Raw genomic sequence first — 15,763 nt, 5'->3', positions numbered from 1 at the left:
AAATAGCCCCACATCTTAGGAGTTCTCATAAAATCTTGCGTCAGGGTTATACAATGTACATACCAGTGGCGTATCACAGCCCCCATAGCAACACGGTTTTGGGGAGCCATTTAAGCTCCAGGGGGCCCCCTCAGCAAGTACTCTGGCCGGTTAGCTCCTGATTGAGTCCGGAGGGGGCTCCTCCTTGTACCTTGCAGGGGGGCCTCCTCAGGTTCTATTACCCCACTGGTACAAACACCTACCCAAAAAATTCCCTTTGTGTTTTTGCAGTACAGAAAGAACACATTGGAATTTAAGAAGAGACTATTTAAAAGTGCTGATCTTTTTCATAATATTGAAATATCATGGTTGCCAATACAACATCCACTCATGCCACAGGGACTGTTCCCTTATTTATCTGGGTCCACAACACTTCAAGTAGGAGTATCCCCTTTACCTATGCATATTCTTCCATAAAAGACTTCCAATTAGGCTGTTGAATGGATGTTCTGAATAATTGTTACTAGTTAGGTGTCAGATGTCAGCACTTTCAAGAGTTATGTCAAAGGCATAGAGAGAACAAGGATGCCCTGTAATACCATTTGGGGTATGGTACATTAACATCCTGAACACAAAGTTGTATACTCTGTAGCAAACAGTATTCAAGCACTCGCCATAGAACAAAAAAAAAACACCAGTTACACCACAAAAACCATTCTACATGACAGTAATTGCATACATATTTGAGAAAAGTTAGATAAGTGAACAGAGGGAGAAAGAAATAGTGAGGTAGCATTTACAACTTGAGAGTGGTATTAGAGAAGTGGTTTCACATAGTCATTCTTCTTGCTCTGCGTGTGCCAGACAGCTTAATCCCAAGGACTTCAGTCCTATTTTGAGTGTCAAGGTATCCTGAGCTGTTCTTAGTTGTGTTGATGCACCTGAGAAACATTCCAAATATTCGCTGTTGCACCTAAGAACTTTTGGTCATGTAAATCTTGTGAGGAAGTACCCCTTTTTTCATGTGGTCACTCCCATATTTTGTAGGTTGATTCCGCTGTTTTTTTAACTTTCCACACTGCAACTGCTGCCCAGTCTAAAATATGTGCGTTGACCTCTATACACATGACAGAGTTGGCTAACTTGCAAATGGCATATCGAACATTTGGCTAAGGCCACAGTATTTTGTGTAGGATAATACACCAATGGCATGGAAAATTAAATGTTGCCTATGGATTGCAGATTGTCCTACATATTATGCAATCTGCTAAAAAGAAATCATGGATGAATTCAGACCCACACATGTAGCCAACTGCTGCAAATGTTTATAATTCAAACTTCAAGCAAATCTGTCAAAGTTAACATTTTTGACAGGAAAGAAGGCTATGTTTAAATATTGAATAAGTCACCTCAAGTAATTCTTAAAGCCCAGAAGGTATGATGCCTAATATTTAAAAGTGATGCATGCACAAAGTTTGTATTTTCACATTCCTTCAGTGACTATCCTCCAAACGTTATTTTCGTTGTAAAGGGTTGTAACTAATCCTATAAGAAAAACTAAACTGCACATAAATACTATTTTTGCTAATGTTTTGGAATAAGATACAGGAATGATTCTACCACTTTTCAAATATTTGTTAAAAACCCAGTTCAATGGTGAAATTAAAGTTTTGATAAATATACAGCAAATGTATATTTTAAGAAGCTTGGCCCACATGCATCATTGTTACATTTTGCACTTCCTAATTTGCGAAAAATAAGGAATCGCAAATTAAGAAGTGCAAAATGCTATGCATCATTATTTTCGGTATTCATTTGTGATTCGGTAAAAATCGCAATTTTTACCGAATCCCAAATGAATACCGAATTCTTAAGTTAATTTTCGCAATTCCCATTGATTCCTATGGGCCAAAAGGCCCATAGGAGTGAATGGGAAAGCATCAGCAAATTGCAAGTGGCACTTTGAAAATTTCATGGGTGCAGGGGGGGGTCCAAAGGACCCCCCCCTGCACCCCTGAAATGTATTTTTCGCATCATGTTTCACACACACATGTCCTAAGGACATGTGTGTGTGAAACATGAATGTTGAAAAAAAAACATTTTCAGCATTTTAAACACTTTTTCCAAATTTACCGAGTGGTTCAACCACTCGGTAAATTTGGCACCCTAATTGCGAATTTGCACTTGTAAAAGTAATGATGCATTGCTTTTAAGAAATCGCACATCTGCGACTTCTTAAAAGCACCCGCAATTTTAGAACTCGCAAAAATGTTACGAATTCTAAAATTGCTTCATGCATCCCAAAAAGCACTTTTGCATTCTCAAACGGCCGATTTTAAGGAATCGCACCGTTTGCGACTACAAAAATGCTTGATGCATGTGGGCCTTAGACACTGTCTGCCTTAAACTCCAGTGGACTAATTACCATTAGCCTGTCAGCAGCTGCCTCTGCTAGACTTTTGCAGGAAGGCCTGGGTGTAAGGTATGTGGCTCAGCTCATGGAGGGCAGCCATGGCAGGTTCAGGAACTTCATCAACTTTCAAGGGACTAGGGAGAGGCCTGCCTGTTGACATTTCGGTATAAAGGGAGACTTGGGGAAGAGATGCCGTTTGATTCCAGGTTACAGTATAAGCAGCTTGAAACCAGCCAAGTGGGGAGAGGGGCTAGTCCCAGAATCAGTCAAGTGTGGTATAAGAGTAGACAAATGCTTGTTTCTGTAGACATACCCCTGCCTGAGACACTAGCCCACTCCAAGAGCAGATGGGTTGTGGTATGCTGTATTCATCCTAGAAGAGTGCATTGTGGGATAGTTTGATGGGACAGCTCTCGATTGTACCCAGGGCAAAGAAGTGAACTCCAATGGTCATGAAGCTGACCTGCTCTTCAAGTTACAGGAGTTCAACAAGAGGCCTTTCCTGCAACTGTCTTGCTGGCTACTGGACCCACACTGGACTCTGTGACACAGTTTGTGGTTATTACCTTAGGTGGGCACCTACCTCCCATTTCTTACACCCATATTAAGCACTGCCTATAGAGGGATCACTTAACAATTATTCACAGATTTAACTTCCTGATTCAAAATCAAAATTATGTGAAAGCACACAAGGAGATTTGGACATCCTTTAGTACACACTTTTACTCTTTTTTCCAAGTCAAAATCCTTCCAAGAGTATGCCAAGCAAGTTGCACCAGACATACTTTTCTCATCGTACTTATAGAACTGTACGCACAGTGCACTTCTGAATTAGGAGATGCAAATGCAATCACAGCGTTTTATGCTTGAAGAAACGTCTTCATGTATACACTCACCATGGTACAAGGTGTTCCATTCTCACTCCCACACTGAAGGAGATTTTATCCTAAGCTTTGCAGAAGTAAGCCCCATGGTGGGAAAGGGTGGGGAGCATTTTGTGAAATCCTGCAAACTGACATGTTAGTGGGTGTTCACAAACTTATGAAGGAAACCATGCCTTGTTACGCTTACTTCCCCCCTTAGGCATGGTATTCATACCTATATAATTGCAGTTGTGGTGCGGAGTTAAACAGGTGTATAAGAATTGAAGCCTGTTTGGTATTCTACTTCTTTCAATACCTTGCTGTGTAAACACGACCATGTTCAGCAAGAAATGTACGTACATGGCATACAATACCCATGTGAATGGGACCTCATGTGAACTGTACCCTATCTGAGTAGTTTGTACTGCAGGAACAATGTTATCATTTATTTATATACATGTAATTCACATTTAATGTAATTGCTACATTCCTTTCGTCATTCACAGAATAAACGCATTACTTTTTCTCTCAGCATTGCACAAATTAAAAGCTGTAAATGAATATAATATTCAGAATGTTTCAACTCTGTTACCTTGTTTAGGAAACCATTTCATTGGTGTTCACATGGCCAGTGGTATATCTTATTTTGTCCCAAACTCTGACAGTTTTTGCAGCAAATCATGTAGATGCCGACAATCTGAAAAAAAATAAGAGTGAAATACTGACTTTAAAAAATCTGTCACTTAAAAGATAAGATTGTTGTCATTTTACACAATTCCCTTAAGATGAACCTTTTAACATAAGCCAATGTTTTCATAGCACAGATGTCTAAAAAAGCCTATGCAGTTTTGAAAGAAAGAATTCAGCTTAAACAGAGTTCTCATGCCTAATAATTCATTCTAACATCAAATACTGCATTCATCTCAAAATAGAATTCTTGCTAATGGCGGGCATATTCACCTTGGAATTATGACTCAATAATTGAACTCTGCTTTGCTTTCAGAAGACACATCATTTTTAAAGTCAATATTGTATAGTTATGGGCAATATTTGTTTGAAATGCATTTTTTTCATGCGCTTCAAATAGCTTAGTTTAAGTAACGCCAGTACAAATCCCACACAAGTGCTATTATTTTCATCTCTCTCTCTGAGCTGGCAAAGAACAGAGATGGCATCCATTTTGAAGCATTGGAATCCATTTCACAGCAATGTCTCACGACAGGGCTCACATAAAATTAAATGTTTAGCAATAACTATCTTGTAAAATTCAGATCGGTTTTCATTTTAAACTCCTCACTGCTATGAATTCACTGATGTCTTTGTGTGCTTGAGGGAAAACAACAAAATGTATTGAATATATTATAGCTTGACAATGAATAACCATGTATCTTAAAATGAAGGCATGATGCTAATTAATTGTTACAATAGTCTGCGCGTTCTAGCCCCCCCAGAAATAGCTCAGAGAGACTTAATTTTTTCAAAATTACTTTTTTCCGCATGAAAGAGCGCTAGATTTTGACACGAGTTTACGTTTCCTCATGATTTTTTGCAAAGGTTACCAGAGGGTATATTCTAGCCATCTGAAGGGCTGCAAGTAGCATCTGGCATTTATTGTTATTTTTGGACCTATATTGTAATCCAATCTTTGTCAATTTGCTGGAAATGGAGTGATTCTGATCAAAGCTTTTCATCTAGGCAGTAATTTATAAAAATGTAAGTAGCAACTTAAAATACAATATCACCTATCAAAACTCTCATTAATAATGTGCGGAGTTCCATTTGTGGCGGTCAGTGGGCTGGTGGTTTCTTCTGGCCGGTGCTGGAGGTCCCAGCCCCTGCGCTCTCGCCGGCTGGCATGAGTGCGAGTATAAATAAAGATGGGCAGAGCTGCGCAGTCTGTGCCTAACTGCTATACTGAGTGTCAGCGTGTAATTATTTGTTGCGCTAGCGAGGCCCTGCTGCGCGCACCATGGATGGGAGGGCAGCCCCCCGAATGCAACACTGGTGACGAGGTGCAACGCTTCTCTGTACTCCCCGCTGGGCAGCGCTGAAGCACTTCCGTGGACCAGGACATCACACTGCAAATAGACTGGAGTCAGCAGGTGTCCCCGCCCTAGCATCGCCCTTCCCAGCGTCCAGTACCCACACTGCATAGGGTGAGTCACGCATGCCACCAAAGCAGGTCAATCGTGTGCACAGTGAACCAGTCTGGCCTGCCCACACACCACGAGGCCGCACCTTAAGCCGACCACACACAGCCTGACGCCTCTACACCACTGCCCACCCCCGGGCCAATTACTTGAGCAAAGCACCATCGCTCCTGTGCCCAGCACCTCCCTCCTGCTGCCACCATGGGGGACCAGTATAATGCTGCACAGGCCCCAGTGCCAGTGACCACACAACACCCCCCTCAGGAGTCCTGCCTCCATTCAGTGAGTCAGCGGACCCTACCACAGCAGCTCCAAGGTGGCAGACCTGGCTTGGCCGCCTGGAGAACGATTTCATTGCTACCAGGGAGAATGATGGTACAGTGAAATGGTCACTACTGCTCCATTATGTGGGGGAGGAGATCTACCTACTGTTTAAGTATCTACCAGACACAGGGTCCCCGAGAACTACTAGTGGAGGAGTGTGGCTCAATGGTTAGAGCGGCAGACCCTGATGCAGACCCTGATGCAGACCCTGATGCAGAGTTCTGGCCAGGGACCAGGGTTCGATTCCCGCCACGGCGGGATCTTGGGCTCAATTTCCTTGGACCTGTTAATTCTCGCCTCGGTGCCTATTCTAATCACGGGCCCCACGCTGCAACTCTGGGCAATAGCTTGCTTAGCCTCCACACCGGCCCCAACAGCGCTAAGGATGCCTGGCTTCACCCTGGGGGTGCCCAGGAGTGGACACTTCACAGGGAAAGCCAGAAGGGGTTCCACAGCGGTATGAGTATTAGCGCCAGGAAACCGCATAGGCAACACCGCAAGGTGACCGTCTGGTGACAGTGCCCTCTATAAGTACCATGGCATTTACATTTACGCTGCAGCAGTCGCTGCCTTAAATGCACACTTTGACCCCCCGAATGAACCCAGACTTCAAGCATTTCCAGCTGAGCTAAGCCAAGCAAAGAGAGGATGAATCGGTAAACTTTTCAAGCGCGGCTCAGGGAACTTGCCAATACTAACCTCGTGGGTGATAGAGCCGCTGAAAAGATCAGAGCTCAACTGATTTTCGGAATACGCAGCAAAGTCCTGCGAGGCATCATACTCAGGCAGCCGAACATATCAATGAAGGACATCCTCGTACTAGCACGCTCTCACTACCTTTCAGCGGCACAGGCAGAAGAGATGGATATTGCGCTGGTGCGCGGTGCAGAAAAGTGTGTCGTCGTAAAGGCGGAAAGGACTGACGCAGTCAGAACAAGAGACAAGGCCCATAGGCCATGAGATTGCAGGCACCTGCCCCAAGGAACCACTGCGGGTACTGCGGTTATGAAGAACACCCCCCACAGTCCTGCCCAGCGCAAGGGAAGACATGTACTGACTGTGGCATGGCAAACCACTTTGCGTCAGTATGTGGCAAGAAGGTACAGTGCCAGGAAGGGAACCGACTCAAGCAAATGAGGCGGATGGTCTGCCAACTATCGTGTATCTCATTAGCATCACAGCCTGGAGGGAAGAGGAAAGAGCAAACAGTGTACCAGGAAAACGACTCTACGACGGAAGATGAAAGAGAGACATACCTAGTCTCATTCACCCGAGCCCTGAAAAGTAGGAGATGGCCTCAAACCTGATGCATGATACAGATTGCAGGGACAGAAGTCAATGCGGTAATTGACACCGAAACCTCAGTGACAGTAATGTGGATCCAGCAATGCAACAAGCTAAGGCCCAAGCCTGAACTCAGACAGTCAAATGCTCCAATCTTCGCATATGTTAGCAGCTCACCGTTACCTCCATGCCAGTGCGGTCCAAAGGCACAAGATCACCATTGATATCCATGCCATCAACCAGGAGGCAAACATGCTGCTAACCAGTCACGCAGCTGAAGACCTAGGACTGGTGACGTTCGGCAGGAGCAGACAAGCAGACCGGATGAAGGTACTGCTGAGACAATTTGAAGACCTGTTTAAGGGACTAGGAAGAATAAAGAGAGTCCCTATCCACCTACACATAGACCCGACCGTCTCGAAACTCGAAGATCAAGGGGTCATAGAGAAGGTATCCGGGCCCACTCCATAGCTATCACCCATGGTGATCCTGGAGAAACCTCACCAACCGGGGAAGATCAGACTCTGCATTGACATGCGACTTCCTAACAAGGCCATTCGGCACGAACGCCACATAATGCCAACCATGGATGACACTTTGGCTGATTTGAACAGATCCAGATGGTTTTCAAAGCTGGACCTGAATGCAGGTTATAACCAGTTAGCCCTAGCCAAAGACAGTCGCTGCATAATCACATTCAGCACTCACCTAGGTCTCCAGAGGTATAAATGGCTGAATTTTGGCATATCCTCTGCCACAGAAATATTTCAAAACGCAGTCAAGGAGATCCTGGTCAGGCTACCTGGCATACTGAACTTGAGCGATGATATCGTCATCCACTCGCAAATGGCGGAAGAACATTACCGGCATGTGAGGGCCACACTGAAGAAACTCTACGACCAAGGGGTCACCCTACAGAAAGAGAAGTGTACTGCTGTTCCAACCGAAAATAGAGTTATTCGGCTACACGTTCACACGGATGTATGACGGTACGACGTGTACCGTTACAACGCGTCCCTTTACGTCGCAGTTTTAACAACACAAGTCATTACAATGACTTGCGTTGGGGGGCGCTGATAGTGAATAGTTTAATTTACTATTCCAACACCAGTCCCCGGGGATAGTAGGGAAGGTGTTGGATAGTAAATGAAACTATATCCTATCCTAGAGCGCCCTCCAGCGAAAGTCGTTGTAACGACTTTCGTTGTTAAAGCTGCGTCGTAACGCAACCGCGTTGTAGCGGTTGCGTTGTAAAGGATGTTCCCCCATTCACACAAGAAGGTATACAGGTAGACCTTCGGAAATCCCAAGCCATCAATAACGCATCTGCCCCGCTCACCGTGGCGGAAGTCCACAGTTTCCTGGGGATGGCCACTTACTGTGGCTGCTTCATTGCAGATCTAGCCACCATCGCAGAACCCCTCCAAAACCTCACCCGGGCAGATGCCATGTGGCAGTGGGGTCCAACCGAAGAGACGGCATTTCAAGCTGTCAAGAATGCCCTCCTCGACCAAACCATGCTGGAATACTTCAACCCAGCAAAAAGGACAGATTTACTTGTAGACGCCAGCCCAATAGGCTTAGGAGCCATCTACAGTCAGGAACAAGAGCCCGGATGATGGTCCGTCCTAGCTTATGCCAGCAAAGCGCTATCCCTGACAGAATAGCGATACGCTCAAATTGAAAGAGAAGCCCGAGCAATCCACTGGGCCTGCAGACATTTCCACTTATACATGTACGGACACCCGTTTTACCGTTGTCACAGATCATCAACCCATAGTGACGCTGCTCAAGGGATCAGTACCTCACCCACCGCCACGCATCAAAAGGTGGGCCATTGGGTTCCAGCACTATGACATGGATGTAGCCTACCGGCCCTGTGCCAAGAACCCAGCCGAATTCCTGTAGAGACACCCAGTCAAGACCAGAGAGGGAAGTGAAGAACCAACGCCACAGAAGCACTGAAGCGTGTCCTTTTGCGTTGACACCCCAGTCATAATCAAAGTCCAGGACGCTGCACAAGGTGGGCAGTGGCATCAATTCTTACACTCCGCAAACTTGTGGTCAAGCCCGGAAAAAGAAAACCTGATGCACATGTGGAGACTCAGAAACGAGCTGAGCCTCACTCAAGGAGGCATTCTCATCAGAGGACCCTGCATCGTCATCCCTGTATCCCTGTAACTACAGGCAACTCAACTCACCCACAGAGGGCCCCAAGGAGTGAAAAAGATGAAGGCCCACATGTGGAAGAAGGTCTGGTTCCCAGGGATGGATACCTGGGTGGAGGAGACAGTCCGGAAATGCCCATCTTGTCAAGTGACGAGCGGGCCCGTGAGGCCAGCACCCTCTCACACAGAGGAACATGAGCAAAACCTCTGGTTATGTTATGTTATGTTATGTTAACTGAGCTTATATAGCTCGCAGCTGCCTCAGCGAAGAGACGTCCCGGCACTGACCTCGGATAAACATGGGGACTAAGAAACTGAACCGGTTGGCGCGAAAAACAGAACCAAGAGGAAAGGGAAGGGGCTAGACAGAGGGGAAAAGAAATGTTTTAATGGCTTTCCTGAAATCCATTAAGCAATCCGGGTTGTGGATCTGGAAGGGCAGGGAATTCCATAGCTTGGCTGCTAGACAGCGGAAGGATCGCCCCCGGGCTCGGAGACAGTTCACTCGAGGGACAATAACCAAGTGTTGTCCCATAGTGCGCAGCTGGCGACTCGGAACATAAGGTCCCAGCAGATTAGCCAGGAGCCTAGGAGACGCAAGCTTCAAGTTCTTAAAGGACAGACAGAGGACTTTAAATTCGATCCGCTTGGTCATGGGCAACCAATGTAGCTGCCGGATAGCATCGGTAGAGGAGCAGCTATGCGGATGCCCCAGCAGAGCTCTGGCAGCAGCATTTTGCACACAGTGTAAACGCGTAACCTCAGATTGATTCGCCCCTAAAAGGAGCGAGCTGGCATAGTCCAATCTGTATAAAATGGCAGATACGACAATCAGCTGATGGGTAGGAGGATCACAGAACCCCAACAAGGGCCTAAGTCCCCGAAGGAGACCAAAGCAGTTGCCAGCCATTCTCTTATTGTGGTCCTGGAAGCTGAGGGTAGAATCCATCCATACCCCCAGATTATTAACCACCATCTTAGAGGTGGGAGCACTACCAACAATAGTGGGCCACCATTGCTCACTAGAGAGACTCCTGTCCTTCCCCACCAGCTGCACCTCTGTTTTATTAGCGCTCAGCTGGAGGCAGTTGGTGGTCATCCACTCTGCGACGGAAGTCAGGTCACTCCTAAATTCAGAAGCATCCTGCCTGGACCCACTTGAGAGGGCACAACCAACTATGTATCATCGGCCTAAGAGACCATAGTGAGGCCCTTGTTCCTAGCCACCGTAGAAAGAGGTTGGACATACAAATTCAACAATAGTGGGCCACCATTGCTCACTCCAGAGACTCCTGTCCTTCCCTACCAGCTGCACCTCTGTTTTATTAGCGCTCAGCTGGAGGCAGTTGGTGGTCATCCACTCTGCGACGGCAGTCAGGTCACTCCTAAATTCAGAAGCATCCTGCCTGGACCCACTTGAGAGGGCACAACCAACTATGTATCATCGGCGTAAGAGACCATAGTGAGGCCCTTGTTCCTAGCCACCGTAGCAAGAGGTTGGACATACAAATTGAACAGTACAGGGCTCAGAGCTGAGCCCTGAGGAACACCCTGACTGATGGAATGGACACGGGAGAGAAACGGGGGGCAGACACTCGGAATGTTCTCCCTCGCAAGAAGGATCTTCCAGACGATGTAACAGAATCCCATGGGAAACTGTGCCAAACGCAGCACTGAGATCAAGCAAAATCAGTGCCGCCATGGGTCCAAAGTCAAGGATGGTCAGTAGATGCTCTGTCACAGCCAAGAGGGCAGTCTTGTACTGTGACCAAGACGGAAGACATTCTGAGAGGGATCCAGGGTGTCATTCATATTCAGGAACCCCGTTAAGATGTATTCACGTTAGCCTCAGCAATCTTAGCTACCCATGGAAGGAGGGATATGGGAAGGATATTTTCCAGTTTAGCCGGGTCCAGCAAAGTTTTTAAGTATAGGAGTCACCATCGCCATCTTCCAAAGCTCAGGGACCACAGCTGTGGAAAAGGATGTATTAACAGCCAGGCACAAAGGAGCCAGGAACACAGATAAAGAGACCCTAAACTGGGCAGGTTTTAAAGGATCAACCGGAGATCCAGATTTAAAGTTCCCACTCAGACGTACAAACTCTTCCTGCGTATTGATGGGGATAACCTCCAAAGAATGAAGAGGAGGCAGTCCATGAGGATCAACAGAGGGAGGAGGCACCAAAGGAAAAGACCTGTAAATGCTTTATACTTGATTACAAAGAAGGTCGCCATGTTTTTTCTAACTCTGAGGAAGTATTTTAAAAATACACTTGGCTGGGTTAGGGCTTAACTTGATCTCATTAGCAAAGTAAGCCACCTGGACGATGTATATGGTCCTATGGTAGCTCTTTATAGCGGCCAAGTAGCAACTTTTAGCCATGGGGGCCATAGTCCTTTCTCCATGCACGGTCTAATTTCATACACGATTTACGGAGTGTGGCCAGAGAAACATTATACCATGGACTCAAGTCCGATGCGAGAACTTGAGACCATTTGGCTGGGATGAGAGAATCCAGCGCTTGAACAATCCAGTGGTATAGAGATCTATAAAACACATCTTGATCACTGTACTGTTTAGGATGGTTTGCAGCAAGAAGAGTGTGGAAGTCCTCTAGCCTCAATTTGTTCCAAGGGCGTTTAAAGGAGGGCAGTTACCAGCCCTATTAGGGGGCTCGAAGGCAGGGAAAGACATGGAGGCCAGAAAGTGGTCCGACCATCCCACTGGCTTGGGTGTCCCAAACGAAGCGGAAAGAATATTAGAAAAAACGGGATCCAGCAAGTGGCTGGCTGTATGGGTGGGACTGGAAACCAATTGACTTAATTGGCAGGCCACCAGATCTCCAAGCAGGCTGCCAATTTCCATATCTTGCTGAAGATCGAAGTGTCTATTAAAATGCTGAAGTTAGCTGAAGACATTGCAAGCATGCAGATATCCTCCAGAAAGGGCAGATTTAAACTTCTTATGTTCACATATTCCTCTCTTTCTTAGTACTGAGGGAGGATCATGGTAGTAACAAATCCTATTAACCTTCACAAGTCGTCATGTCCCATGTCAGGTAACCACCTTCATCGAAGGGAAACCTTTAAAAACTGCCATAGATGGTACTTGCTTTGGAGCCTGCGTATTGTTTGAGACTCAAGAAAAGTGAAAAATGAGTGATGCCAAGAGATATTGAGAATACAATCAAAGCCTGATTACTTACAAGTAATCTTTATTACTGCTAGTCCTATTCATCCTTGTCATTAGTAGTGAAGTGAATTCCACCTCATTGAGATTGAAACCTCCAGGATATGCTGTATATTACATCCATGCCCATCCAACTGAGTGACATAAAAAGGCTGCCATTGCTTGAATCCTTCTAACATGTCAAGCTGAGAAGGACACAGTTCAGGGTGGGAAAGTGTTGCGTAATGACTAGGATGAGGACATAAAAGACTAGGGGCAATGAAGATTATCCCTAAATAATCAGGTCAACTGAGGCAAGTGCTACCCCTTTCAGCACTTGCTTCCCAGTGGTAGCATAGGTCAAGCTGTCCAAGGGTCTTCAAGAGGGAGGTAGGCTGGAGAGGTTGGCGTAAGGCATATAAAGGCTCAATACTCAATTTACACACTGTAATGGCAATAAGATGATTATCCCACCAAGTACAGCAAAAAACACAAAGGACGGTGGACTATTCCTCCTGCAACAGTCCCGCGCAACAATCCCAGACACCAACCGTCCTGTGGTGTCACTGTGTCCCAGATCCCAAAGGAATACTTAGATGGTGTGCTCAGGGAATTAGAATATCCAGGATATTGCTTCTGTGGTATTCCCAAAAATTCTTTATTGAAAATATTTCATAAATAACATGCAGTTCCTCAAACGCATTTTGTTCTCAATGAGAACTTCATCAGGGCTTCTCAGGGAAATACCCCTATCGAAGGAGATAAATCTATTTAGTTTTTATAAGCTGTAAGTATAGCTTCCACCCTGTACACTAAGAAGGATCCCAGTCAAAAGCAAGATTATCTTTTTCCGGCCTAAAAGATGCTCCTTAAGAGGTCACCCGTCAGATAATATCAATAGATCTAAGGACGTTCCTCAAATGTCTGGAACCGAGCTTCCTGGGTCTGATAGTTCCGGTAAAGCAAGAACGCATTCCAAGCCTAATGATGTTTGAGTCCAAGAAAATTCTTTCAATCTGTATCAAGTTTCAATGGAATTGGCTATGATCAATAAAGTTTCCATACAGGGGATATTCTCAGGTGTTGGTTCCTTACTCCAGTTGAGGTGATGCTTTGGTTCCTTACTACTGTGCAGGGGAGGTGATGTATCGGTTCCATACCGGAGAGGAGGTGATGTGTTGGTTTCTTACTGCCTGGGGAGGTGATACGTTGGTTTCTTCAGCGATTTGTCTGAAAAAGGTGCAGATGCCTCACACTTCTCTAAGTTGAGTTACTTTTCCAGCTACCAATGGCAAACAATCTCCAAAGGTCCAAAACAACAGCAGGCACCTCTTAGCATGTCAGAACTCCCAACAAGGAGTTCAGGGGAGCTTGGGGTGAATTATTTGTCTCTGAGACTTGAGAACAGGAAGCAAGAGCAGTTTCAAGCCATTGGAGATCTTCTCCAAGCTTGGGACACAGCAAAGTCATTTTCCCTTACTTTGGCAGAAAGTAGCCACTGCAGGCAAACCCCAGACAGCAAACAGCATAGGGGCAGTGTTCCTTCTCAGTTTCTCTGGCTCTTCTCCTTGGCAAAGGTTCCTCTTGATTTCCCAGAAGTGATCTAAAAGTCTGGGGTCTGGGCCCCTCTTTTTATGAAATAAATCTCTTTGTTCTCTCCTGGCGCAGGGCTCTGAGCCCAGTCCAAACCAGTTCTAGGGGGCACTTTGCAGATGCACAACAACCTCCATTGTCAGTGTGAGCCCTGGCTCCAGACAAACCACAGGGGGGGCAGAACCATCTTTGTGGAAAGCAGGCACAGCAGGTGCTACTCCTCCCACCACTCCAAATGCAGACAAGGCCTATTCAGCCTAGCGCTGACTCATCCAGACTCTCCAAAGCCAGACAGTCAATACACATCCTAGCGGAGGTGCCCTGGATGGCTAAACATGAAAATACATACTTTCTAAAGTGGTATTTTCAAACACAGAATGTACAAATCACCCTCAGTAAAAGATGCATTTTAACATTCTGTGTTCAGGCATGCTAAACTTTATATTCCTACCTTGTTCCCCGGGGGTAGTTAGGCTTGTAAGATGTTATAAGCAAACTCCCCATTCTATCCTATGGGAACAGGTAGCCTTGAAATAGTGAAAAACTGGCAGTATTTCACTATCAGGACACACACACTGTGGCATGTCCTACTTTTCAAATACACTGCACCCTGCCCACAGGGGTACCTTGGGCCTACCTTAGGGGTGACTAACATGTAACAAAATCGAAGGTTAGGGCCTGGCAAGTAGGTGCACATGCCAAGACGATATGGCAGTACTACACTGCACACAGTCACTGCAATGGCAGACCTGAGTTACATTTACAGGCAGCCTATGTGTGTGGCACAATCAGTGCTGCACGCCCACTAGCTTATTTACAACAAGGGGTGGTGATGGACAGAGTCTCTGAATTAAGCAGAGTACTCTCACCCAGTCAAGAGATCAGGGCTAGATCCAACACCGTTTTTTAGCTCATTGCACCATCCCAGTTTCAGAACCCGGCTGTATGCAAAATAGTCTGTCCCTGGCCCAGTGCATCATGGGAACAGGGCAGACCAGACTACAAAAGCCAATTCTTACACTGGGAAGGAAACAAGCTTCCGGGGACCGGTTTCTGCCATTTCAGGCGTCTTCGGCCCGGCTTGCTTGAATCCTGATGGTGCAATGAGCAAGGGACTCACATCTGAGTATACCCTTCCACGCTTAGGGTGGACAAAATTATTTACAACAAGGGGTGGTGATGGACAGAGTCTCTGAATTAAGCAGAGTACTCTCACCCAGTCAAGAGATCAGGGCTAGATCCAACACCGTTTTTTAGCTCATTGCACCATCCCAGTTTCAGAACCCGGCTGTATGCAAATTAGTCTGTCCCTGGCCCAGTGCATCATGGGAACAGGGCAGACCAGACTACAAAAGCCAATTCTTACACTGGGAAGGAAACAAGCTTCCGGGGACCGGTTTCTGCCATTTCAGGCGTCTTCTGCCCGGCTTGCTTGAATCCTGATGGTGCAATGAGCAAGCAGTTGATTTACAGGCCCTGGGTACACACCATGCACTATACTAGGGACTGACTAGTAAATCAAATCAGCCAATTATGGAAATACCAATCCAATCCAAACATAGAATTGACAGGGAGAGCATATGTACTTTAGTACTGATCAGCAGTGGTAAAGTTCCCAGAGTCATAAAACCGACACTTATTGCACATATATGACATGATCAGTTATTTCCAATCCTTTTCAAATATTGTGTAATACGTGACTGCTTCCCACCTATCAATGTTCCCAATCCTGTATTGCTTTTCTCCTTGTCATTTTATTTGCAAGCAAGAGTCCTTTCTTTAATCTGACACAAATGTAGGTAACCTCTTGAACCATTT

At 45.9% G+C, this 15,763-nt stretch overlaps 1 protein-coding gene across 3 annotated transcripts in view; it reads right to left on the bottom strand.

The window, feature by feature from the left end:
• Positions 1–15,763, bottom strand: part of LRFN5 (leucine rich repeat and fibronectin type III domain containing 5) — a 1,086,380-nt gene that overhangs the window by 574,140 nt on the left and 496,477 nt on the right. For all 3 annotated transcript variants that reach the window (XM_078659745.1, XM_078659746.1, XM_078659744.1), the window contains one exon: positions 3,848–3,952. The gene's annotated coding sequence lies outside the window, so the exon portion shown is untranslated. The remainder of the gene's footprint in view (positions 1–3,847; positions 3,953–15,763) is intronic.

The sequence above is a fragment of the Lissotriton helveticus genome, chromosome 9 (assembly GCF_964261635.1).
Source record: "Lissotriton helveticus chromosome 9, aLisHel1.1, whole genome shotgun sequence".
NCBI lineage: Eukaryota > Metazoa > Chordata > Amphibia > Caudata > Salamandridae > Lissotriton > Lissotriton helveticus.
The sequence above is the reverse complement of the archived record's forward strand: the minus strand, read 5'-3'. Positions and strand labels throughout refer to the sequence as shown.